The 24,799-nt window shown below is 40.9% G+C and overlaps 2 long non-coding RNA genes across 2 annotated transcripts; one reads left to right on the plus strand and one right to left on the minus strand.

The window, feature by feature from the left end:
- Positions 1 to 162: 162 nt before the first annotated feature.
- LOC131196723 (uncharacterized) lies at positions 163 to 11,717 on the minus strand. The gene is made up of 3 exons (XR_009154810.1): positions 11,572 to 11,717; positions 4,180 to 4,290; positions 163 to 1,050 (listed from the first exon to the last, which is right to left on the minus strand). It is a non-coding gene; the product is annotated as an uncharacterized LOC131196723 (long non-coding RNA).
- On the plus strand, positions 5,834 to 24,715 carry LOC131196722 (uncharacterized). The gene is made up of 3 exons (XR_009154809.1): positions 5,834 to 5,994; positions 15,750 to 15,906; positions 24,247 to 24,715. It is a non-coding gene; the product is annotated as an uncharacterized LOC131196722 (long non-coding RNA).
- The last annotated feature ends 84 nt before the right edge of the window (positions 24,716 to 24,799 follow it).

The following is a 24,799-nucleotide window of genomic DNA, read 5'->3' on the forward strand; positions in this document are numbered from 1 at the left end:
TTTTTTTTTTAACTTTTAAAAGCATTTTTTCGGCCGAAGAAAAAAATGCTTTTAAAAGTAAACAAAAAACAAAAAAACCTCTGATGATCATGCGGCTCAGCTGGGCATGTGCGGGGGGGGGGGGAGGCAGGGATTCTCTGAACCACCCACCACCATCGCTACCGGATCGAGCCATCCTGTCTGAACCAGAAGCATTTTACCCCTGATAAAACTGCAAATCACTTCTGAAATCTTGCTAAGAAAACTTCAGGGACTATTCCAGACAGTTACCAAGAGTTAGCACTGATTTGAAGGCACAGGAAAAAATATATTAAACAATAGCAATAAAAATCTCATTTTTGTGTTCAGACCCATATATATAGTTTTATAATTTCATTTGTATCCTCATATTATCTCTGAGAACTCAACGTAACACACCTACGAGTCTTCCTTAATTTTATTTCAGTAATAACTCTGTGAGGTAGATTGGCTTGAGAAACTAATAACCATCTCAAAGTCAGCAAGTGAATACTATGATCAAGTAGGGACTAAATCTGGGTTTTCCTAGTTCAAGTTCAAAATATTTACCCCCTCCGGAAGCAATGCATTACATTTGTCTGTATGTTTTCTCCCAAACATCTTTGTCAGAATTCTAAACTGCAATTGTACAGAATTTCATATAAAAAAGATCACAGCATATATTGTAATGGTTAAATTTAAAATTATCATCTGAATGCCACTTTGGGCACTTCGTCCTTCTTCCAACCCTGTAGAATCTGGGGTGGGTGGGGATATAAAAGCACTTTTGCTTTAACATAATAACCTTCCAAAACATGAACAGGGCCAAATTTGGTGAGAGAGACGAAGCTGACAAAACAAAGATCTAAACTGAAACAGATCAAATCTCACCAGGGAAGAAAAACATCCTGAATATTTCCCCCAGTGCATCCCTGTTCTGCACAGCTGAAAAGTGGTTGAAAATGTTCCTGACAGTTCCATTATGAGGCCTCTCTCTTCTTCCTCCTGGTCATGTGATCCAGAGCAGTATATATGCACCCTGTACTATATTTCCTAGCACACACACATATACACAGAGACAACACTTCAAGAGATTGGGAAAATGTCAGAAATGTTAGTTTCCAGGCAATTGTTCAGCAGTTCGTATAAATCAGGGGTCTCCAACCTTGGCAACTTTAAGCCTGGTGGACTTCAACTCCCAGAATTCCCCAGCCAGCTTTGGTTTTTGTTGTTGTTGTTGTTGTTTTATTTTATTTATTTATTTATTTTGTCACACAGTATATATAAACATAAGCATGAAATAACTAAACAATATATAAGCATATATTTAAGTATGAGTATGTAATAACTATATTAATTGGATATAACGAAAGGAAACAATAGGACAGGAAAGGTTGGTGCTCTTATGCACGCCCCTTACAGACCTCTTAGGAATGGGGTGAGGTCAATAGTCAATAGTTTTTGGTTGAAGCTTTTGGGATTTTGGGAAGAGACCACAGAGTCAGGTAGTGTATTCCAAGTATTAACAACTCTGTTACTGAAGTCATATTTTCTGCAATCAAGGTTGGAGTGGTTAACATGAAGGGCCTCTGGTGGCTCAGACTGGTAAGACAGTCTGTTATTAACAGCAGCTGCTTGCAATTACTGCAGGTTCAAGTCCCACCAGGACCAAGGTTGACTCAGCCTTCCATCCTTTATAAGGTAGGTAAAATGAGAACCCAGATTGTTGGGGGGCAATAAGTTGACTTTGTATATAATATACAAATGGATGAAGACTATTGCTTGACATAGTGTAAGCCGCCCTGAGTCTTTGGAGAAGGGCGGGATATAAATGCAAATTAAACCCCCCCAAAAAAAACCCATTAAGCTTAAATCTTTTGTGTGCTCGTGTATTGTTGCAATTGAAACTGAAGTAGTCTTTGTTTTTGTGTTTTGTTGTTGTTGTTGTGAATTCTGGGAATTGAAGTTGTCAAGGTTGGAGACTCTTGATATAAATGCCTGTGTCAGACCTGGGCATTTTACAGTCCACATCCATCCTTTCAGATGTATCTATCCTGCCTTCAGCGGTTGCAAGAAAGCGGCAATGGCTGGGAAACAATTGTCAGGGAGGGAGCAGGAGAGAGCGCTAGCCCTTCACAATAGCCTCAGTTTCTCATGCAGCCCCTTAGGAAAATTAATTGTCCACCACTGGCTTAAATTGTTAAATATATTTTAGAGGGTTAAGCTTTGCAGTCACCCAACTACATTTTTATTCTGCCTTGTACATTACCCAAATCTTTTGCATCATGATAATCCTAAGCATGTGCATAGTGATCCTTTCAAAGAGATTTGTGTGCTCTCCCCTCAAGAAAGATGTCTTTGATTTCTTATAATTTTCAGCCATCCAAGGATCTATTTGGGATAATAGCTCACATCTGGGATGTCTAAAGTTATAGCTAGGAGCCTTCAAACCATCACTCAGGCCCTATTACATCATGATTAGATTATTATAATGTGCTCTATGTAGGATTGCTCTTGAAGACCACTCAGAAGCTACACTTGGTTCAAAATGCACCGGTGTCAGAAGAAATAGGCACCTCTCAATGTGTTCAGATGTCACCACTTCTGCATTTGATGCAATGACAGCCTGATGGCTTCTGATTGCAAGGTAATTATCACCTACGAGTAAAGACCACTGTGGTGTAGGGCCAGTAGACCTGAGAAACATTTGTCTCCATCTCCGTTCAGTATATTCCAGAAAAATTAAGTCATCTTGTGGGACCTGAGAAGCATGCCTTTTCTGTAGTGGCTCCTTTATCTTCTTTACCTTCTGTAACAACATTCTCTCAGAATAAGGATGGCACCGTCTCTCTTACTGTTTTGGAAAGCTTTGAATATCTGGCATTGGTCCCAGGTCAGGTTTGATGTTTAATGGCCCTTGTTTTGTTGATTCTGCTAGTTAAATCATTTTAGTCTGGGCTGGCTGTTTGATTTAATAGTTTTAACTGTTTTTAAGATTTTCTTTCTAGTTTTGTACATTATCCAGAGGCCAAACAAGTTGGGTGTCCAATAAATTTAAATAAATAAGTTTATTTGTTTATAACAAAGTTATAAACAATTTTATAAATAAGTTATAAACAAGTTTATAAATAAGTTTATAAACTTATTTAAATAAATAAGTTTAAGTGATTGGAAGCACCAGGCAGTGTGAAGTACCCTTTTTCCTTCACAGAATCAGAAAACTGTTCCGTTGCCCTCTAAGAAGCATATTACAAAGGCAAGTTTGAGACCATCTAGTGAGAATTGATTATCTGCCCTGGAGGTACAAACAAAAAGGGGTATTGATTAAGCTACATGGAGTTCCTGAACTAAATCACTCCCAAATGTTGATTTTGCTTCCACCTACTCATAAAGAGTTAAGTACATTTCCCATATGCTAGGGGGAATTCAAGGACACTGAGTGTGTTTGTGTGTATGTGTGTATCTATAAAATGTGTCTCAGAGCTTTCTTAAATGTGCTTTTAGATTCATGGTCCTTCGATGGAGTATGGTGATATAAACATTGGTTGCATATTGTGCCATTAAAATGGCTCCATATTGTCCTGTAAATTCAGCAAATATATTTTGTTTATACAAAGGAATTTCTGAAGCTTGCAATCCAGAATATTTCCATATGGAATATTTAAAATATTTTTTTTAAAAAAGAAATGCAGTGAACAACTCTGTTTTGCACTTGTTTCATATTGCTTATTAGTAATCCTTGGCTCTATAGTAAGTGCCAAATAGTCAGTATAAATCAGAATAAAGGATTAAAATGAACACTGGCATGACAATATCAGTGGCCACTTTTCTTCCAAAATGCTTATGGTTGCTATGTTCAGTTTTTTAAATGCTTTCAAAGCCTTTAGAAGGAAGTCAAAATATTCTGTAAGGAAAGTGAGAATGGGGAACACTGATGATTAGCCAGTAAAAAACAATTTCTATGCATGTAAGTTTTTCATAATCTTCTGCCTTTCCAATGTGTTGGGCCTCAACTCTCACTTTCCACCAGCATGGCTAATGATACCAAATGTCTTGCTTTACATCTCTCATAATTAGACAGGCATGAATTCTGGAAAATATGATTCCATATAACTGAAATTATAGACAATTGATGGACAATTGATGGAGGCTCTATTGGAGATACCTCCTTACTTGCCTTACTTCTGTATCTTGTTCAGGTTGCCTCCAATGATATTCAGGGTGATCTCCTTTGATGCAAAAACCTCAACTTCTTAAACTCTTCTGTGATGCTTAACCCAGCCATGTGGATATCTATATGAATGGAAAGAGTTAACCCTCTGTTGAGAGAAAATAAAATGGGATACAAAAATACATAAGCCAGGGAACAGAAATGTTTGTCAAATAATGCTACTGCATCTGGGTTTATATCTGAGAGTTGGAGCTAGTGGATAATCTAAATCAGCAAACCAAAGAAGAGTTAACTACTAGTCAATGATGGAGAATCTTCAACCTAAAGAAACAGCTGACAATGGTTTCTTGGAATATCATTATTGGCTTAGATGGTCGACAAAAAAGATAATCGCATTCTCTGAATCTGGCTCAAACAACATGTGAATCAACATTCACTGGTACACAGAATGCATCACTTTTGCAGATCAACAGAATTGCCAATTGCAGTGGCTCAGACAGTTGCAAGTTTTATGTTAGCCTTGCAAGGTAGTCCAGGGAAAATACAGAAGTAGGACTAGCTTTATCTGTATTGTAAATTACATTAATAGAATCTTACAGGTCTGAAGGTATCCTTCTTTCCCTTCCTTCGCTTATACTCTCTAAAAAACTAGGGAAAGTCCCTTCTGAGATGCTTTCACAACTTCTTCTCCTTTAGATTCAAATTTCACTTACCAATCTATTATCTAGATGGCAGCTGTTCCTTTTGTCTTCCAAGTTTTTCCCCACGTACCATTACAAGAGCTGACCTTTGCTATGATGATTGAACTCACTTATTCAGTTTATTTACTGTGTTACCCTGAAAATAAGACATATCTTATATTTTTTTGAACCCTGAAATAAGCGCTTGGCCTTATTGCCATGTGCTCAAAAGCCCGATTGGGCTTATAATCAGGGGAGGTCTTATTTTGGGAGGAAACAGTTATTAAACCTATATTCTACTTTTATACAAGAACTTATGGAAATGTCATAGTGCTTCCTCCTTCTATTTTTTCTCACAACATGAATAAGAGCAACTGGCCCAAAATCATCCAATGTGGGTCTCTAACTGAAAGAGGACTAGAACCTGGGTCTAATACTTTAACCATGATACCAGGGGTGAAATGCTCCCAGTCCGGACCAGATTGCCTGATCTGGTAGCGATGGTGGCTGGTGGTTTGGAGAACCGGTAGCAAAAATCCATGGCCCCACCCCCCCCCACCCCTGCTGAGCTGCGCGATCATCAGAGGGTATTTTTTACTTTTAAAAGCATTTTCTCAGCCTAAAAATGCTTTTAAAAGTAAAAAAAAAAGCCTTTGATGATCGCGCAGCTCAGCTGGGATCATCAGAACCCTTTAAAAGTTTTTTTTTTTTAAAAGAAAGCTTTTAAAAGGTTGGTCTGGTGATCCCAGCTGAGTTGCCTAATCACCAGAACCTTTAAAAAACATGTTTTCTACAAGCTCTTCGGCTGAAGAGGTTGTTAAAACAATCCTATTAAGAGGATCAGGCAACTTCAGCTGAGATCTTCAGAGGAGCCTTTTAAAATCTTTTTTTCCTCTGGAGATCCCAGCTGGGTTGCCTGATCATCACAGGCTTTTAAAATCATTTTTTTTACAACCTCTTACAACAGCCCCCGCCCATGCCCACCCAATCGCCCCATCCCCACTTGCCTAATTGCTGCTTCTTTCGAGCTCGCTAAGCCTTGCTTTGCTTCGGCTGCTGCAATCAGTTGCATCAGCTAGCAACTGAATCTTCCTGCCTGCAATCCATCTCCTCGGTGAGCAACTCAATCTGCCTGCCACCAATTGGGTAAGTAAATGGGGTGGGGGGCTTTAAAAAATAGTTAATTGGGTATTTTAAGGAGTTTTTTGTTTTAGACAGCAATTTAAAGTTAAGGATGTTTTAAATTTAGCTGCTTTTATCTAAAACAGGGATCTCCAAACTTAGTAACTTCAAGGCTTGTGGACTTAAACTCCCAGAGTTCCTCAGCCAGCTTTGCTTTGCTGGCTGAGGAACTCTGGGAGTTGAAGTCCACAAACCTTAAAGTTACTAAGGTTGGAGACCCCTGATCTAAAATAAATAAAGAGATAAAGAGATAAAGAATAAAGAGATAAATAAATAAAGAGATAAAGAAATAAAGAAATAAAGAGATGAAATGATAGAAGGTGTTGAAGCTACAGGAACCTTGGGGGGCAAGTGACCACGCAATATTGGAATTCAACATTAAGCAAATACAAGTAGTAGAACAAAGTCAAACTAGAGTCTTGGACTTTAAGAGAGCTAATTTCAATAAACTTAGAGAGATCTTGAGAAGGATTCAATGGATGAGAATCCTCAGGGGGAAAACAACTCAAGAAGCTTGGGAAATTTTGAAAAGTGAGATTATAAAAGCACAGTCTAACACAATACCAATGAAGAAGAAAAATAGTAGATCACAAAAGAAACCAGCATGGATGCATAAAGAACTATCTGACAAATTGAAAGACAAAAAGGACAAATATAAAAAGTGGAAAGAGGGGCAAATAACTAAGGCAGAATATCAGCAACAGCCCGAGCCTGTAAAGATGAAGTGAGGAAAGCTAAGGCTCACAATGAACAAAGGCTAGCGACAAAAGTAAAAATAATAAAAAGCTTCTTCCAACATGTTAAAAACAAGAAAAAAGTCAAGGAAACAATTGGCCCATTGCTGGGAGAAAGTGGCAAGAAGATGACAAGCAACAGTGAGAAAGCAGATCTACTTAACTCATATTTTGCATCTGTCTTTACACAAAAGGAAAAACAATCCAACCTATCAAAAACAGCACTACAAAAAACAGATTAGAAACACAAGTTAAAATAGGGAAGAAAATGGTAAGTGAACACCTGTCTACCCTAGACGAGTTCAAATCACCAGGACCGGATGGATTACACCCCAAGGTTCTGAAGGAACTGGCAGACGTGATCTCAGAACCACTGAACTATATCTTTCAAAGATCCTGGAGCACAGGGAGCTGCCAGAGGACTGGAAAAGAGCTGATGTAGTTCCCATCTTCAAAAAGGAAAAACAGATCCAGGAAACTACAGACCTATCAGTCTGACCTCAATACCGGGAAGATTCTGGAAAAGATAATCAAGCAACGAATCACCGAACACCTAGAAGCAAACAAAGTAATAACCAAAAGCCAACATGGGTTTGTCAAAACAGATCATGCCAGACTAATCTTATCGCATTCTTTGACAAAATGACAAAATTGGTAGACCAGAGGAATGCTGTTGATATAATTTACTTGGACTTCAGTAAAGCATTTGATAAAGTAGACCATAACCTACTACTAGATAAAGTAGAAAATGTGGGTTAGACAGCACCACCACCAGATGGATTCGTAACTGGCTGACCAACCGCACTCAACGTGTAGTCCTCAACGGAACTACATCCACATGGAGGGAAGTATGCAGTGGAGTACCCCAAGGCTCTGTTTTAGGCCCAGTACTCTTCAACATCTTCATCAATGACTTGGACGAGGGGATAGATGGGGAACTCATCAAATTTGCAGATGACACCAAGCTGGCAGGAATAGCCAACACTCCAGAAGATAGGCTCAAGTTACAGAAAGATCTTGACAGACTTGAACATTGGGCGCTATCTAACAAAATGAAATTCAACAGTGAAAAAGTAAGGTTCTACATTTAGGCCAAAAACAAAATGCACCAGTACCGTATATGTGGTACCTTGCCCATTAGTAGTACCTGTGAGAGGGATCTTGGAGTCCTAGTGGATAACCATCTAGATATGAGCCAGCAGTGTGCAGCAGCTGTTAAAAAAGCCAACACAGTTCTGGGCTGCATAAACAGAGGGATAGAATCAAGATCACGTGAAGTGCTAGTACCACTTTATAATGCCTTGGTAAGGCCACACTTGGAATATTGCATCCAGTTTTGGTCGCCACGATGTAAAAAAGATGTTGAGACTCTAGAAAGAGTGCAGAGAAGAGCAACAAAGATGATTAGGGGACTGGAGGATAAAACATATGAAGAACGGTTGCAGGAACTGGGTATGTCTAGTTTAACAAAAAGAAGGACTAGGGGAAACATGATAGCAGTGTTCCAATATCTCAGGGGCTGCCACAGAGAAGTGGGAGTTGGGCTGTTCTCCAGAGCACCTGAGGGTAGAACAAGAAGCAATGGGTGGAAACTGATCAAGGAAAGAAGCAACTTAGAACTAAGGAGAAATTTCCTGACAGTTAGAACAATTAATAAGTGGAACGACTTGCCTTCAGAAGTTGTGAATGCTCCAACACTGGAAATTTTTAAGAAAATGTTGGATAACCATCTGACTGAGATGGTGTAGGGTTTCCTGCCTCGGCAGGGGGTTGGACTAGAAGGCCTCCAAGGTCCCTTCCAACTCTGATGTTATGTTATGTTATGTTATGTTATGTTAAATAAAATAAAATAATAAAATAAAATATTTGTGCAGCTTTCTGAGATTTGGTGTGTTTCTGTAGTGTTTCACTCTAACTACACAACACACAAAATCTCACAAAGCTGTATATGGCATTTTTTGTGTGTGTATCTGTTGTGTTGTGTGTGTGTGTAAAGTGTGAAAGTTGGTTTTGAGCTTTTTGTGGCTGTGTGAGGTTCCTGCTTGTTGCAGGGGCCATTTTGGGTGAAGAGCAGCAGTTTTTACATTGTGTGTGAATTAGGTGTGTTGTGTGTGTGTAAAGTGTGAAAGTTGGTTTTTGTTACCTCTTCTTGTTTTATATACTTTTTTATTTTTATTTTTATTTTATTGGCCACCCCCACCCAGTCATCTGACCACCAAGCCACACCCACCAATTAAGCCACGCCCACAGAACCAGTAGGGAAAATTTTTAGATTTTACCCCTGCATGATACTATCCCGGCTTTCAGTTCAGTGGTGGGTTTCAATCAGTTTAACAACCGGTTCACTCTGTGCAAGTGCATTGCATTTCAGAACTGCTGAGGTGCAGCAATCTGCTCTGCCGCACCTATCAGCTGGCCTAAAAACGAATGAATATAGGTAGGTATAGCACAGGGGCAGGTGGGCAGCCCAGTTGACAGTCGGAGTGAACCAGTTCGCTCTCAGCTCACCATTGGAGCTACCGGTTCACCCAAACGAGTGTGAACTGGTAGAAACCCACCACTATTTCAGTTGTTCTGGATATCAGGAGATACACCAAGCACATGGGGAAAAGCTGTCAGAGTCCTCTTTTTTTTTTTTAATAGATAGGCCTAAGTGAAAATGCTACCATGAGATAAGCGTACATTCCATGATTAATGAAATATTTGTGCAGATAATCCAACTCAAAAATCAGATACTTTGTCCAAATCAGGTTTATTGTGACCAAATCAGTGTATTACAAGTGATGGAAGAATGAATCCATTGTAGCAAGGGATTCATCCTAGCATTCATTAACTCTGCAGCTGTCTTTGACAGTGTGTATTGATCAGCTCATTGGAAGGCACTTGCTGTTGAAAGAATGCCAGATAAGCTCATCGGATTCCTAAAGCTGTTCTATGATGACTTAACTTGCAGGGCTTCCATTCAAAAATGAACCATCAGAAAGTTTCCAAGATTGCATTGGGTTACTCCAGGGATGCGTCTACTCTTCATTGCTGTTCAGTACAAGTATTGACAATACTTACTATCACAATCAGGATCAGAATTTCCACTGCTAAGCAAGGCAATTGTTAAGCAAGTCATACTTTACAGTTTTACAACTTTTTTTGGCCATTATTGTTAAATGAGTCACTGCAGTTTTTAAGTGAACCCCATGGTTGTTAAGCAAATTGAGTTTCCTCATTGACTTTCCTTGTCAGAAGTCCATTGAGAAGGTTGAGGATGATGATCACATGACCCCAGGATGCTACAACCATTGTAATTTTCAAGACACACTAAATTAATGGTTGTAAAGTGAGGATTACTACAACAGATACCTTCATGAGAAAATAGTATGGAATTTAATTTGACTATGTTTATCACTAAATTCATGTATGCAGATGACAATTTTTGCTAGAATCTACTGTTATTCTCTGTGACATCAGAATAAGTTCATCTTCAATGAAATGCTCAACTGGTACCACCAGGGCAACTTTTGATTTATGGCAATTATGGCAGAAGTCTAATATTATAATTTGGTCAAAATGCAAATGTTTCAGTCACTGATATTGATACTATGATTTGGAACCAAATCATAGACACTTCTACATCAGAGATTCAAAGTCTGGAAATTTTCCAGTGCACTGTGACCATAGGAATCTTAGCATCACCTTGTAGGTCAAGGCGAGTTCCATAATGCTCAGCACAATGGACTTTAGTCTTGATTACAGCCTAAAGTAACGTAAGTAAGGAAAGGAGCACAATGTGAAAAAGCACAATGTGAAACAAATGCAATGATTTGAGTTTTTGGCATGCTGAGAACACTGCTTGCAAAGCCCATGATTTGGACAATGGAGAGTATTGTTTTTTGTTTTTAATGTCCTCAATTACAAGCAGAGAAGAGTTGTTATTCAAAGCAGTTGGCCCTGAGAACAAAAAAAACAAAGAAAAAGGTATGTGAGGGACCTGGTGTCTTCAATAAACTGCTAGCTTTTTTAGATAGCAAGGGCATCTTTGAAATCCAAACCCATCCTCCAAAATCCAATCCCCTTCCTGTTACCAGAATATTTGGCAGAAGGGTCAGCACCGGAGCTGTGAATCATAAGATCTCCCTCTCCCTCTCAAGCCAGGAAGAAATCTACGCAACTATGTTTTGTTTGCTAGGATATTTACAGGTCAAAAGGAAATCAAGGTAGCAAATGGTCTTTACTTTGTTTAAATTCACAGTATTTTTAGCCTCCCAAACAAGATGATCTGCTTGTAGTATAAAGCAAATCGAGCAGCTTCTACAGTATTTTCAACATTTTGTACCATAGCTCCACTTATAGTTTTCTACAGACTTGAAACCACAGGAAGGCATTGTCTGTTCCCATTCATATCCAACATTTTCCTGTAAAAGCTCACATGGAGTTTAACATGGTTTTAATTAGCTTGTCCAAGTTAACCTTTTGCCCCTCTGTCATTAGGCTAAGAGACATGTGGGCAGGCTTTTCCATTTATGTTGCAATTCTCATCAACTGGTGTAATACAGCATTAAGATACTAAATGTTTTACACTTGCTTTTCCCTGAGATTCATTTGATCAAAAAAGTCCTTTTGTCTCTTGACAATTTCTTTTAAAGGAGGATTTATGGATAAAAAAATGCCCACAACTTTTCAAAGCTCTAATAAAAACAAACTTTAAGTGTGATGCAGAGTTATGATAAGCCTAAAGCATGATGGTTTGAGCAGAAATTCAAACCAGCAACTAACATGTTCTAAAAATCCAGCTTTTTCACTCCAGCTTCCTTACCTTTTTTCCAAGTTTCAGCAATGGATAAAACCTGCAGTGTAGGAATATTCACCTGGAATTTGTGGACATCTTCTTGTAGAGCTCATTTTGACTTGGAAGAGGGGAGAAAAATGAGAAAATCCTCATCAGAAGTTCTGCTAGCATGCAAATTTGCAGTCCATTAGCACTTCCAAGATTTTCTGGAAACATATGACTTCAAAGGACATAGAGATGCACTTTACTTCAAAGCCCTGGAAATATTAAAGCTTTTTAGCCTTCACTAATACTTAAAAAAATCAAGCCATATTCCGCTGAAAATCAATGTTAAAAAGGGTCTGTAACATGTGCACAAATATATATTGGCAAATGTGTAATAGAAAGAAAAATAAAGTGAAAATGAAGGAAGGAAGGAAGGAAGGAAGGAAGGAAGTTATTGTTTGTTACTGCATGGCAATAAATTCATCAATTAGCAAACTGGAAATACAATGAGTGGGTGAATAAGTGACTTACATTTTTTCTGCTCAACTATTGACCAGCACAAATTAAACATTTTCTGAAAGTTCTAACAGCAAGCTCTAAACCCACAAATATATAATCAGCTTCCTGATGAAAGTGTTTCTAACTAAAGATAATGAATAAAAGTAAAACAACTGAAGTAGGTTACAATGGTTTAAAATTAAAATTGATTTTAAAATCCATTGGAAATGATTTGAAAATGAGAAGATAGTGTACATTTCTAGGTACATAAAAAAAAGACTTCATTTTACATAAAGCCTGAAGTCTTTTTTTTATGTACCTAGAAATGTTAATACTTTATGCCAAGAATAAGTAACTTGGTGCCCATTTGGTATAACTAACAGTACCATATGGAGTACCATATGGCCACACTTGTAGAGCTGGTATCAGAGCTGAAGTCCAAACATTAAACTGTAAACCATTATTTATGCCTGGGTAGTATGCTAAGCAATAAAATGAATTGTTTATATTTGACTTAGTGACTTAATGACTTATATTTTGTCATTCCTAGCCATTGGAATTAGGAAACCATGTCATATTGCTCAGGGTGTTGTGTGCACATTGTTTATTTAATGGTGCTAGCTGCCCGGGATCAGTGCATATTGTGTATTCAAGAATTGGTCTAGCAAATGTTTTATAAGCTCTGGTTAGCACTGTAGTGTTTCTGGAGAAGAAGTTACGTAAGATTAGGTTTACAACTCTTAAAGCCTTTTTGGTAATGTAGTTGCAGTGGGCTTTGGCACTTAGATCATTGAATATGAAAACTCCAAGGTCTGTAACAGAGTGTGGGTCATCCGTAAGATAATGTCCATCGAGTTTGTATTTAGTGTTTAGATTCTTTTTGACCAATGTGTAAGACAGAGCATTTGCTGGTTGAGATTTGGAGTTGCCAAGTTTTTGACCATTCCGACACAAAGTCAAGGTCTTTTTGAAGGATAGCTGTATTGTTGGTAGTGTTAAATAGTTTGACATCATAAGCGAAGAGAACACAATTACTTTTAATATGGTCACAGAGATCATTAATGTACATTATGAAGAGTGCTGGTCCAAGTACACTGCCTTGGGGAACGCTGCTATTGATAGGAACAGGATTTGATAGGGCACTGCCTATTTTGATCACTTGTTGTCTGTTTGACAGGAACGCCGTTATCCAATTGTGAAGGGGTCCGGAGATGTCGTAGGATTTTAGTTTTAGGAGAAGTTTGTCATGTACCAATGAGTCAAAAGCTTTACATAAGTCTATGTAAATTGCATCTATTGTTTTACCTTGATCAAGATTTGTAATCCATATGTTTTTGCAGTGAATAAGTTGTAAGTTACATGATAATTTTTTTCTGAAACCAAATTGTTTATTAGAAAGTAGATTGTTTGTTTCTAGGTGGAGGGTAATGGATTGGTTGATGACAGGTTCCATAACTTTACAGATGACACAGCATAGAGAGGTAGGTCTGTAATTTTCAATTAAGCTGGGGTCTCTTTTTTTAAGACAGGAATGACTGTGGCTAGTGACCAAAGTTTGGGAAGGGAACTGGTCATGAAGGCTTTTCCAAAGATTATGCTTAAGAGTTCTGCTATATTAGAGGAAAACTTTTTTAAGAAGTATGCACATAGTCCATCAGGTCCTATAGATAGGGATGGTTTCAGTTTGTGAAGAGCTTTTTCAACATTTTCTTCAGTGAAATCTATATGTGTTAGGTTGTTGTTGGTGCGGTTGGGGAATGTCGGGTATGAGCCATTACTGTTAACAAAGACTGAGCCAAAGAATGTGTTAAAGAGGTTTGGTTTAATGTTTCATCATCATTTTCTTTGCCATTAGATTCTTTTAGTGGTGGGATGGATCTCGAGTCATTAAGTTTGTTGTTACAAAATTATAAAAAGCACGATTGGAATTTGTGCGCAGAAGGTCTTCTTCTTGCTTCGTGTGGTAATTGGTGCATTCAATTTTTATTTGGTTGCATATATCTCTGTAGCGGTTTTTGAAATTAGCTACATGTCCCTTTTTGTTTTTTCTCCAAAGGGATTTTTTTTTTTTGGATTGAAGCTTTTTTATTGATATGGGTAATTTGTTTTTTCTGATTTTGGTGGTGGTTTGTGGTACGTAGAGTTTAATGACTCTATTCACTTTGAGTAGGAAAACTCTGTAGTGGCCTTCAGCAGTGATTCAGGTTGAGAATAGATTTTGCCAGTCATGAAATGAGAGGTCGTTGTTTACAAGGTCATAGTTGGCTTTTTTGAAATTGTAGTTTGGAATACTATTATTATGATGATTTTTGTAAGGGCGTATATTGAGACAAAGTCTATCATGATGTGGTCACTGTTGGAAAATGGTTCTTTTACTTGTAGTCCATAAATTGAGTTTGAGTTGTTGCAGAAGATGAGGTCAAGACAGTTGTTGAGTCTTGTATTGTTAGTTACAAGTTGTTCAAGACCTAAATTTGTAACAGTGTTGTATGGATGGGTTCAGTTTTACATTCATTTGTTATCCAGTTAATATGAGGTAGATTGAGGTCACCCAGGAAGATGAGAGGATATGGGCAAGAAGTAGCCCAAGTTAGTAGTGAGGTTAACATGTTTGCATGTCGATGTCGTAGTCAGGGGCTCTGTAGCATAGTAGGAATCGAAGTGTGGTGTTAAGGGACAGGTCGCATACAATAGTTTCTGGGACAGCAACTTGAACATTTTTTGGATTCAGTGACTTTTTATGAAAGATAGCTATTCCACCTCCTCTGCGAGTTTCACGATCTGATCTAAAAACATGGTACACTTTGTTTGAAATAATGGAGGCAGGGATGGATGAGTTCAGCCATGTTTCAAATACAAATATAATATCAAATGTACCATTGTTTAACATGAGGATAAATTCAGGCAATTTGTTTACAATGCTTCTTCCGTTTATCAATTTGCATTTAAGATCTGCTACATTTGGTGAAGAGGAAATAAGGGGCATGTGTACCTATTTATTGATGATAGTTGGTGATCCACGAATGTTTGGAGGTTCTGTTCTAAGGGCGTTTTAAGGTTGGTTGGTTAAGCTACGAATGGTTGGAGGTTTTATTCAATGGGCAGTTGGAGGTTGGTTGGTTGAGCTACAGTTGGTTGAACAATGGATGGTTGAACAATGGGTGGTTGGGAGTTCTGTACGACGGATGGATGGACGGGTGGATGGGGGTTAGTTGGTTGAGCGATGGTTGGTTGAGATTTTTGTACGACGGATGATTGGAAGTTCGGTGCGACAGTTGGTTGGATGCTTTGATTGGTGGGGGGGTTGGATGTTGGCCAGTTGGTTGTAGGTTTTCTTTTTATGAAGTCAGCATGGTAGTCAATGTAAAGGTTGGTTTCTCCTTCGTCTTGCCTTTGTTGGAGTTCTGTGCGAAGTTCACAGGAGGGAATCCGTTGAAGAAAAGATAGATCAGGTCTTGCTCTAAGTTTGCTGAGGCTGAGGTTGGTTCTGGCAATTTTGTTTATGGCTTGAATGAACTGTCTTTTGCTGATCTCATTTATGCAGATGACTCTACAGAATTTTGGTGCCACTGAGCCATCGCTGTTTTTGTATTCAGGTTCATCTCTTATATCTTCAGGGGAGAGGGTGGGTGAAATGTAATTTTTAATGATGTTACGAACTTGAGTAATATCTGATTCACTGGTATTATCTAATTAATTATCTTTTAATTATCTATCTTCAGTATCACAAACTGATCTGATCTGATTGATGTCAAAGAAAGAAAGAAAGAAAGAAAGAAAGAAAGAAAGAAAGAAAGAAAGAAAGAAAGAAAGAAAGAAAGAAAGAAAGAAAACAATCTCTTTCATTTATAGGTCTATCTTATATACCTACTAGGCATCGTAAGCATGAAAGTATTTACTTAATTAAATTTTATACTGACACAATTCTAATTTCTGTGAGTATACATTTTAAAAATACAGAATAAAAAAATTGAAATATTTTAAGATACCAAATTAGGCCAACACAAGTGTTGCCAATGGTAGATCTACCATTAAAAGCTCTTCAATATACATTTGATTTGATCTACAGTATATCTTGTTCTTTGCTCCAAGTTAGGCAGTACACAAAATATTCCTTTTTAGCTCTTACCCAAACAAATCCTATGAAGTAAATCAGTCACATACTGGCCATGCCCATGCCCAGTTTAGCAAAGGGGGGGAAAGCCGCAATATGTGATGCCGCTATGACGAGTTTGACTGAAGTAGAAGAAGTTAAGTGACAGAGACAAAGTGTATTTCCAGAACTGGAAATGGAGTGTGTAATGTATTACTGTAAGTTTTGGCGGGACTTTTAGGCGGGAAATATCTCGTTTCTGATTGGATGCAGCCTCAGGCTGAAGTGTATATAAGGAGAGGTTTTTCTCCAGAGTTTTGCTGGGTCACACTATATTAAAGAGCTGTTGTCACTAACCTGGTCTCCTGCCTCGTCAATACCCAAACCTAACATTGGCGACGAAGGTGGGATATTGAGGCAGAGCACCAGAACAGAGCTGAACTCACTACGAGAATCAAACCCAGCAAGGTGACGGCGAATGCAGCGATGACCGGCTACACGCCACCCACTCCGTTTGACCCTGCCCAGGAGACATGGGGAATATATATGACCCGTTTCGAAAGTTTCCTGGAGGCAAACGAGCTACAGGGAGTCTCCGACAACCGCAAACGGGCTTACTTCATAAGCCACTGTGAGTCAGCAGTCATCGCCGTCGCAGAAGCCCTAGCGGAGCCAACACCGCTACACTCCGTATCGTGGCAGACCCTTCAGACCCTCCTGAAGAATCACTACGCACCAGCCCCGTCCAAATACGTTCGACGGTACGAGCTTGGGGAGCGAGGCAACAAGAAGGCGAGTCTATCAGCGACTACATGGCAGCCCTGAGACAAGCCTCCAAGCATTGCGAGTACCGCGATCTGGACGAAGAGCTGCTGGAACAACTTATACGGGGGGTCAGAGACATCCGTTTGAGGAGACGGTTGCTAGCCAAGAGCAACCTGACATTGGCAAACGCTCTGGACGAAGCCAGAGCCCATGAGATGTCCAACCATGCAGCAGACACCTTACAAAAGCGACTCACGCCGATGGCGGGCGCAAAGCCGAGCACAGTCCACCACGAAGAAACCTATCGTGAGGCAACCAGCTAAGAGGAGGAAGAAGTCCACTACACCGAAAATCGACAAGGAAGACCCGGAGGAATGCGGAAGTTGCGGGGCGACATCAGCGCCAAAGATGTAAGTTCAGGGACGCCACTTGCGGCGGTGTGAAAGGAAGGGCACCTGGCTCAAGTCTGCCGAGCACCCCAACCTTCCCGAAAATTCAAATCGCCAATCAGAGCGGCTCTGAGTCAGAGATGCAAACCCCACATTCCGCCGAATTTCAAACCAGCCAATCAGAGCGAGATCGGCGAGGCGACCCGCGATTGGCCAGGAAAGAAAGAGCCAAGTCAAACCGAATGACTGTTACCATAGACCACGCAGCTACCCGCATCAAGAAAAGATCTTCACAAACCCGACAATTGAAGGCGTACCGTGCCGACTGGAAGTAGACACAGGATCAGCTATCACAATCATGTCCTGGGACACTTTTGTGAAAGCCTTGCCGACATCGCAAAGCGCAAGCTACAGAAACAACGGCCCGGGTGCAGGATTACCAGGGCAACCGCATCCCTGTTCGAGGGACAACGACCGTCGAGGTCAAGCACGGGACATACGAAAAGACCCTGCCCATCACGTTAGTCGAGGGAACCTTGCCAAGTTTGCTGGGGCTAGACTGGTTCCGGGCGTTGGGAATGGGGTGACTGGCGCCCACCGGAGCGGATGCAACCTGCAAACGCCTACTGGAGGAATTCGCAGACGATTCGAGGACCGTTTAGGCAAGTACAAGGGACCCCTATCTCCTTCAATTTAGACCCCAAATAGCTCCCATTAGGTTAAAGGCAAGGAGGGTTCCTTTGCACTCAAACCTAAAATCGACAAAGAGTTAGATAAATTAGTCAGCCAGGGGATACTAGTGCCAGTTGACCATGCCAAATGGGAGACGCCAATCGTCACCCCTATAAAACCAGACGGGTCCATAAGAATTTGCGCTGATTACAAGGCTACCTTGAACAAAGCATTGCAAAAGAGCGCCTACCCAGTTCCAGTAGTGCAACACTTATTGCACTCACTAGGCACGGACAAGTTTTCGCCAAATTAGACTTGGCACAAGCGCATCAACAGCTACCCGTAGATGCTAGCACAGCTGAGGCCCAGACCATTGTAACGCACCGGGTGCCTTTAAGTGCACCCGTTACAGTTCGGGTGAGTGTGGCCCCGGGGCTATTCCAAAATTTGATGGAGCGGCTCCTACAAGGGTTACCGGGAGTCGTACCCTATTTCGATGATGTGTTGGTATCAGGGGAAGATTTAAGAGAACTGGGGAAGCGATTAAGGAAAGTTTTGGCCATTTCTAGGTCGGCAGGATTAAAAGTCAAAGCAAGCAAGTGTCAGATAGGGGTCGAATCTGTTGAATTTTGGGCTATAGAATAGACAAAAAGGATTCACCCCACTGAGAGCAAAGTCAAGGCGATAAAGAGAGCCCCAGCACCCAAAAACAAGACAGAACTCCAGGCTTTCCTGGGTCTGGTAAACTTTACGCCGTGTTTTTAAAAGACAAGGCAACCGTTGCTGAACCGCTGCATAAATTGCTTGGAAAAACACTGCTTGGTCGTGGGGAAGTCAGAGAATAGGGCATTTGAGGCAGTAAAAGTTTGCTATCAAGCGATAGCCTGTTAATACAATACAACAACAGACTGCCGTTAGTATTGGTTTGTGATGCGTCCCCTATGGAGTAGGAGCGGTACTTAGCCACAGACTCCCAAACGGCACTGAAGCCCTATAGCGTTCTATTCACGAACGATGTCCCGGCTGAAAGGAATTACAGCCAGCTAGATAGGGAGGCTCTAATAGTGTCAGGGTGAAAAATTTCACGAATACGCTTTTGGGCGAGATTTGAAATTGTCACTGATCACAGACCGCTATTGGGGTTACTGGCTGGCGACCGCCCAACGCCAGTAGCACTCTCACCTAGACTGACCAGATGGACTATTTTTTGACCGCATACTCCTACAAGCTGCAGCATCGGCCTGGAAAGGAGCTGGGGCATGCGGACGCATTGAGCAGATGCCCATTGCCAGGGAAATCGAGGACCCCACCCGGGCACACCGTTCTACTAATTGACTCTTTGGACTCGGGGCCAGTCACATCGCAGGAAGTGGCTCGGCCTCCTACCGGACGTTGTTTTAAGGACTGTAATCAGTTGGGTTCAAAGGGATGGCCGCTGCGCCGGGCTTAACGCTTCAAGGAATTTGTAAAGAAAAAGGGAATTGTCTGTGCAAGGGGTGCCTGCTCTGGGGGATAGGGTGGTAGTTCCAGAGAAGCTGAGAAAAAGTTCTGGAACTCCTGCATGAGGGTCACCCAGGAATTGTGAGGATGAAGGGTTTGGCTAGGAGCTATGTCTGGTGGCCCCTAATGGACAGGGAAATCAGTGACAGGGTTGGCCGATGCCAAGTATGTCAGGAATCCAGACCACTACCACCCACGGCCCCAGTTTTGGAGTGGAGAAACCCCAAGGCCCTTGGTCCCGCATACACATTGATTTTGCCGGCCCTTCCACGGCCAAACATTTCTAATTGTGGTGGATGCATTCTCCAAATGGCTGGAGATCATCCTAATGAAATCCACAACCGCTGAGCTGTCATCTCAGCACTAAAACACCTTTTCGCCACGCACGGGCTACCGGACACCCTCGTGTCCGATAACGGCCCACAGTTCACCGCAGCATTATTTGAAGGGTACCTGGCTGAAGAGGGCATCCGACATGCCCTCTCAGCGCCGCTCCACCCTGCGTCGAACGGCCTTGCTGAACGTTTTGTCCGGAGTGCGAAAGAAGCGCTATCACGAAGCGGCCCCGGCGATTGGCAGGCACAAATCGACGCATTCCTAACCGCCCAACACAGGACCCCTGTGGCCACCGCCGCAGCCCAGCCGAGCTATTAATGGGCGGAAGCTACGGTGCCCGCTAGACCGGCTACACCAACTACGACAGGACGGGTTCAAAACAAAACCAGATAGAATCCGAGAGTTAAACATAGGAGACTCGGTGTGGGCACATAATTACAGCGACGGCCCTAACTGGAAGAGGGGATAGTCATAGACAAACGGGCCCCAAATCTTATCTAGTGGAACTAGACGATGGCAGAATCTGGAGGCGCCACATAGATCAATTAAGAAACAGATTGAGCGATAAGGCAGAATTAGGCGAGAACAGCCCTGACTATGATTTAATTAACCCACAGCTGACCGCCAAGAACAAACAGAAAGCGTAAGCAAAGAACCAAACAGAGACTTATCTGAGTCAGGCGAGGTCCAGCGACACCCTCCGGTCCCTCTAGAGGACAGCAGGTCCGAGCCGGCGAATAATCCAGGGCCGGATGGCCGGGAGGAGGAGCTCAGAGGAACGAAAAGTCCCTCCGGCAAGCTCGACTCAACTCCAGAAAGTGAACTGCGCAGGTCCGGGAGAGTCAGGAGACGCCCCACGTACCTGCAGGACTACGTAGAGAAGTAATATGCAAATATTGGCAAAGTGCCTTCTGGGAGGGAAGGAGTGTAATGTATTACTGTAAGTTTTGGCGGGACTTTTAGGCGGGAAATATCTCGTTTCTGATTGGATGCAGCCTCAGGCTGAAGTGTATATAAGGAGAGGTTTTTCTCCAGAGTTTTGCTGGGTCACACTATATTAAAGAGCTGTTGTCACTAACCTGGTCTCCTGCCTCGTCAATACCCAAACCTAACAGAGTGGACTTGAACCCTTATCCTCTTAATCATAGTCCAATACAATCACTTCATAGCAACCTTTACACAACAAACATTTATTTACTAAAAATATTTTGTCCATAATGTGGTTTGACTTAAGAAACCCATTCTCTATTTGCTGAAACTCTAAGTAGTGGGATTTTGCTGGTGAACCAGTTATTTTATTGACTGGAATTGTTACTACAAAAGGGCTATCTCCTGCTAAAGATTCTCCTCTCCCTTATTCTTTTTCACAATGAAGGGATGTTGCTGTTCATTCTATCATACCATAAGCAATTCCATGTGAGGCTGTTTTTTGTGTTCTTATTATGAATGGACGGTAAGTTTCTGGTTCTGTTTGTCGGGAGTTGATTCAATATGATTAGATTCTTTTACAGGAAGTTCTCAATTTACGACCACAGTTGAGCCCAAAATTTACATTGCTAAGTGCGAAATTTGTGAGTTTCACCCATTTTACGATTTTTCTTGCTACATTTGTTAAAAGAGAACCACTCTAGTTAGTATCATGGTTGTTAAGTGAATCTGGTTTTCCCATTGACTTTGCTTGCCAGAAGGTCGCAAAAGAGAATCACATGACTCCAGGACATTGCAACTATCAAAAATGTGAGTCAGTTGTCAAGCATCCAAATGTAAATCACGTGGACCATGGGATATTGCAACGATGGTCATAAATATGAAAAATGGTTTTAAGTCCCTTTTTTTAATGCTGTTGTAACTTCAAATGGTCACTAAATGAAGTTTGTATGTCAAGGACTACTTGTATTTATTGTGTGATGTTTGTGGCTGAGCTTTACTGGGTTAGGCATTGCAGTGGTTATTGTCAATGTTCTTTAACCCTGGAAACTTTTAAGTTGTGTGAACTCCAACTCCCAGAATTCCTCAGTCAGCATGACATGTTGAAAGTCATCAAGCTTCAGAAACACTGCTTGTAACAGTAAAGGCCTAACTGAGCTCTCAGAACTCAAGACTTTGAGACCATAAACTAGCCATCCCATTCACTGAGTAAAGATCAAACCTAGACTTTTTTCCAGATGTCAAGATGTCAGTGTTTGGCACAGTCCACGTGACTTGCAGAATCACAATCTTAACAAGGAGGGTGTATAAATCACTGTTTTTCAAACTTGGCAGCTTTAAGATGTATGGACTTCAATTCCCATAATTCCCACCTGGTATACAGTAGTATATGGTAATTCTGGAATTTGAAGTCCACACATCCTAAAGCTGCCAAGGTAGAGATACTGGAGCCTTAGACTCTCGTAGATAATACTGCCTTGAACCTTTCTGAGCAGCAGTGAATTGATAAGATAGCTTTGGGAAAAGTCTTTATCCATAATCAGTTGCTCCTTTCACTCCTCTGCTTTTCTATTTTCTTCCCTAGTTGCTCTTGGACCAGATGTCTTTAGTAAACAAAACAAAACAGCCAAGACTTCACAGATGATTTTCAAACAGAGCAATTACAAACAGGAAAATAAAATAGTTTTCATATCATAAATCAACTTACTCCCAGCAACTTTTTAAGAATTCTCAAATTCTGAGTAACAGACCTTTTCACAGGGTGCAGGCCCTAGCTAGACAGTTAGTGGGACCTAGGCAAAGGTGAGTGGCTGCTGGTTTGGACCGGTTCACCCAAACTGGTTGTTCCGATTCTGCATGGTTTGAAGAAAAACAGGACGCTGACCATTTTTCCAGCCAAAATCGGCCTGGAAACAGCCCCAAAAATCTGGCTGTGAGAGAAAGAGAAGCTGGGTGAGATGGACCCAGACGTGTCTCAGGTCCCCTCGTCCCAGAAGCAGCAACCTTGCACTCTTTCCTTCTCTGCTATCCCCCTTCTTCGCGCGGGATTACCCAGCTATGGAGACAGAGAGGGAGAAGGGGGAAGAGTTTATGTGTAGTCCCATTTCTGTGTGGCACTCTCCCCTCATGCTAGCGGCCATCGCTGCGCCTTCTCTCTCTCCCTCTCCATTTCCACTGCTGAGTGATCCCGTGCAAAGAAGGGGGCTGGCAGAGAGAGGAGAGTGTGAGATTGCTGCTTCTGGGATAAGGGGAAGTGCCTGGGTCCAGCTTATTCAGCTTCTCTTCCTCTCATAGCCAGCTATCCCAGTTTAGCGCTCTCTCTTTCTTTCTTTCTCAGACACACATGCATGCATGCACACACACACATACACACACACACACACAGAGTTTGGATCTTTCTTTCCTCCTGCCCCCCTCACCAGAGACCCCTGTATTCCTTCCCCAGCCCTGCTTGTCCCATATAGGTACCACCCACACAAGTTGAGTTGGCCATGCCCACTCAGTCACACACCCCGCCATGCCCACACAGCCAAACCCATCCAGCCAGTCATTCGGGCAGAGAACCGGTTGTTAAAAAATTTGGAGCCCACCATTGGACCTAGGTGAGTTGTAGAAATGAAGAAGGCTGAATGGGTGGGTGCAGATTAGCAGCAGCAATTAATGGAGATTTTTTTAAAAAATCTGACTCCAGATTTCAAGCCTTTTTTATTCTCTTATAATCTTTTCTGCCATGATCTTCTCTCGTTCTGTTTGGTTTACTAATTTATTAATTAATTGCATTTAATTTCAGTTGGCACATTGTGTTCTTCAGACTTCTTGTTGCTTCTTTTAATAGTATGTCAAACCGCAAGGCTTAATAACCAAATTAAGTCTTAATTAGTGACTATTAGCTTCTAAATATAATTCATTTTTCTAATATTAAAGTTCTTACTGCACATATTAATACTTAAATATTCAAGTTAACATCTCATATTCATCTTAGTATTACTATAGGAAAACCTAGACTAAATATACAGGATGTCTTCAACTTATAATCACAATCGAGTCCAAAATTTATGTTGCTAATTGAGAAATTTATTAAATGAATTTTGCCTCATTTTACGACTTTTCTTGCTACATTTGTTAAGTGAACCACTGTAGTTGTTAAATTACTAACATGGTTGTTAAGTGAATCTGGCTTCCCCATTGACTTTCCTTGTCAGAAAGTTGCAAAAGGGGATCACATGACCTTGGGACACTGCAACCATCATAATTATGAGTCAGATGTCAAACATCTGACCATGGGGATGCTACAACGGTCATAAGTGTGAAAAATGGTCATAAATCACTTTTTCAGTGCCGTTGTAACTTTGAATGGTTACTAAACGAACTATTGTAAGCTGACTATTTTACTCTATAACCGAGACTATTCTATACCTTCTGCAGTCTTCCAATTCAGAATACAAAGCTGAAGGTAGACAACCTAAAGCTGTTTGCCGAGAGAGATTGAGAATCTGGTCTCAACATATCATAACTCTTTTCTTTCCTTCCATTGAGGACCTGTATACCGCACAAATCAAGAAGAGGGCCGTGAAAATATTTACAGATCCCTCACATCCTGGACATAAACTGTTTCAACTACTACCCTCAAAACGACGCTATAGAGCACTGCACACCAGAACAAGTAGACACAAGAACAGTTTTTTCCCGAAGGCCATCACTCTGCTAAACAAATAATTCCATCAACACTGTCAGACTATTTACTGAATCTGCACTACTATTAATCTTCTCATAGTTTCCATCACCAATCTCTTTCCATTTATGACTGTATGACTATAACTTGTTGCTGGCAATCCTTATGATTTATATTGATATATTGACCATCAATTGTGTTGTAAATGTTGTACCTTGATGAAAGTATCTTTTCTTTTATGTACACTGAGAGCATATGCACCAAGACAAATTCCTTGTGTGTCCAATCACACTTGGCCAATAAAAATTCTATTCTATTCTAAAAAAAAAAAAATTCTATTCATTGTTTCAAGTTCAGATTTAGTGCAAGAAAAGAGCTTGAACTGCACTTAATATCTATTGAAATTAAGGAGATTTG

This window comes from Ahaetulla prasina, chromosome 4 (genome assembly GCF_028640845.1).
Source record: "Ahaetulla prasina isolate Xishuangbanna chromosome 4, ASM2864084v1, whole genome shotgun sequence".
In the NCBI taxonomy this organism is placed as follows: Eukaryota; Metazoa; Chordata; class Lepidosauria; order Squamata; family Colubridae; genus Ahaetulla; species Ahaetulla prasina.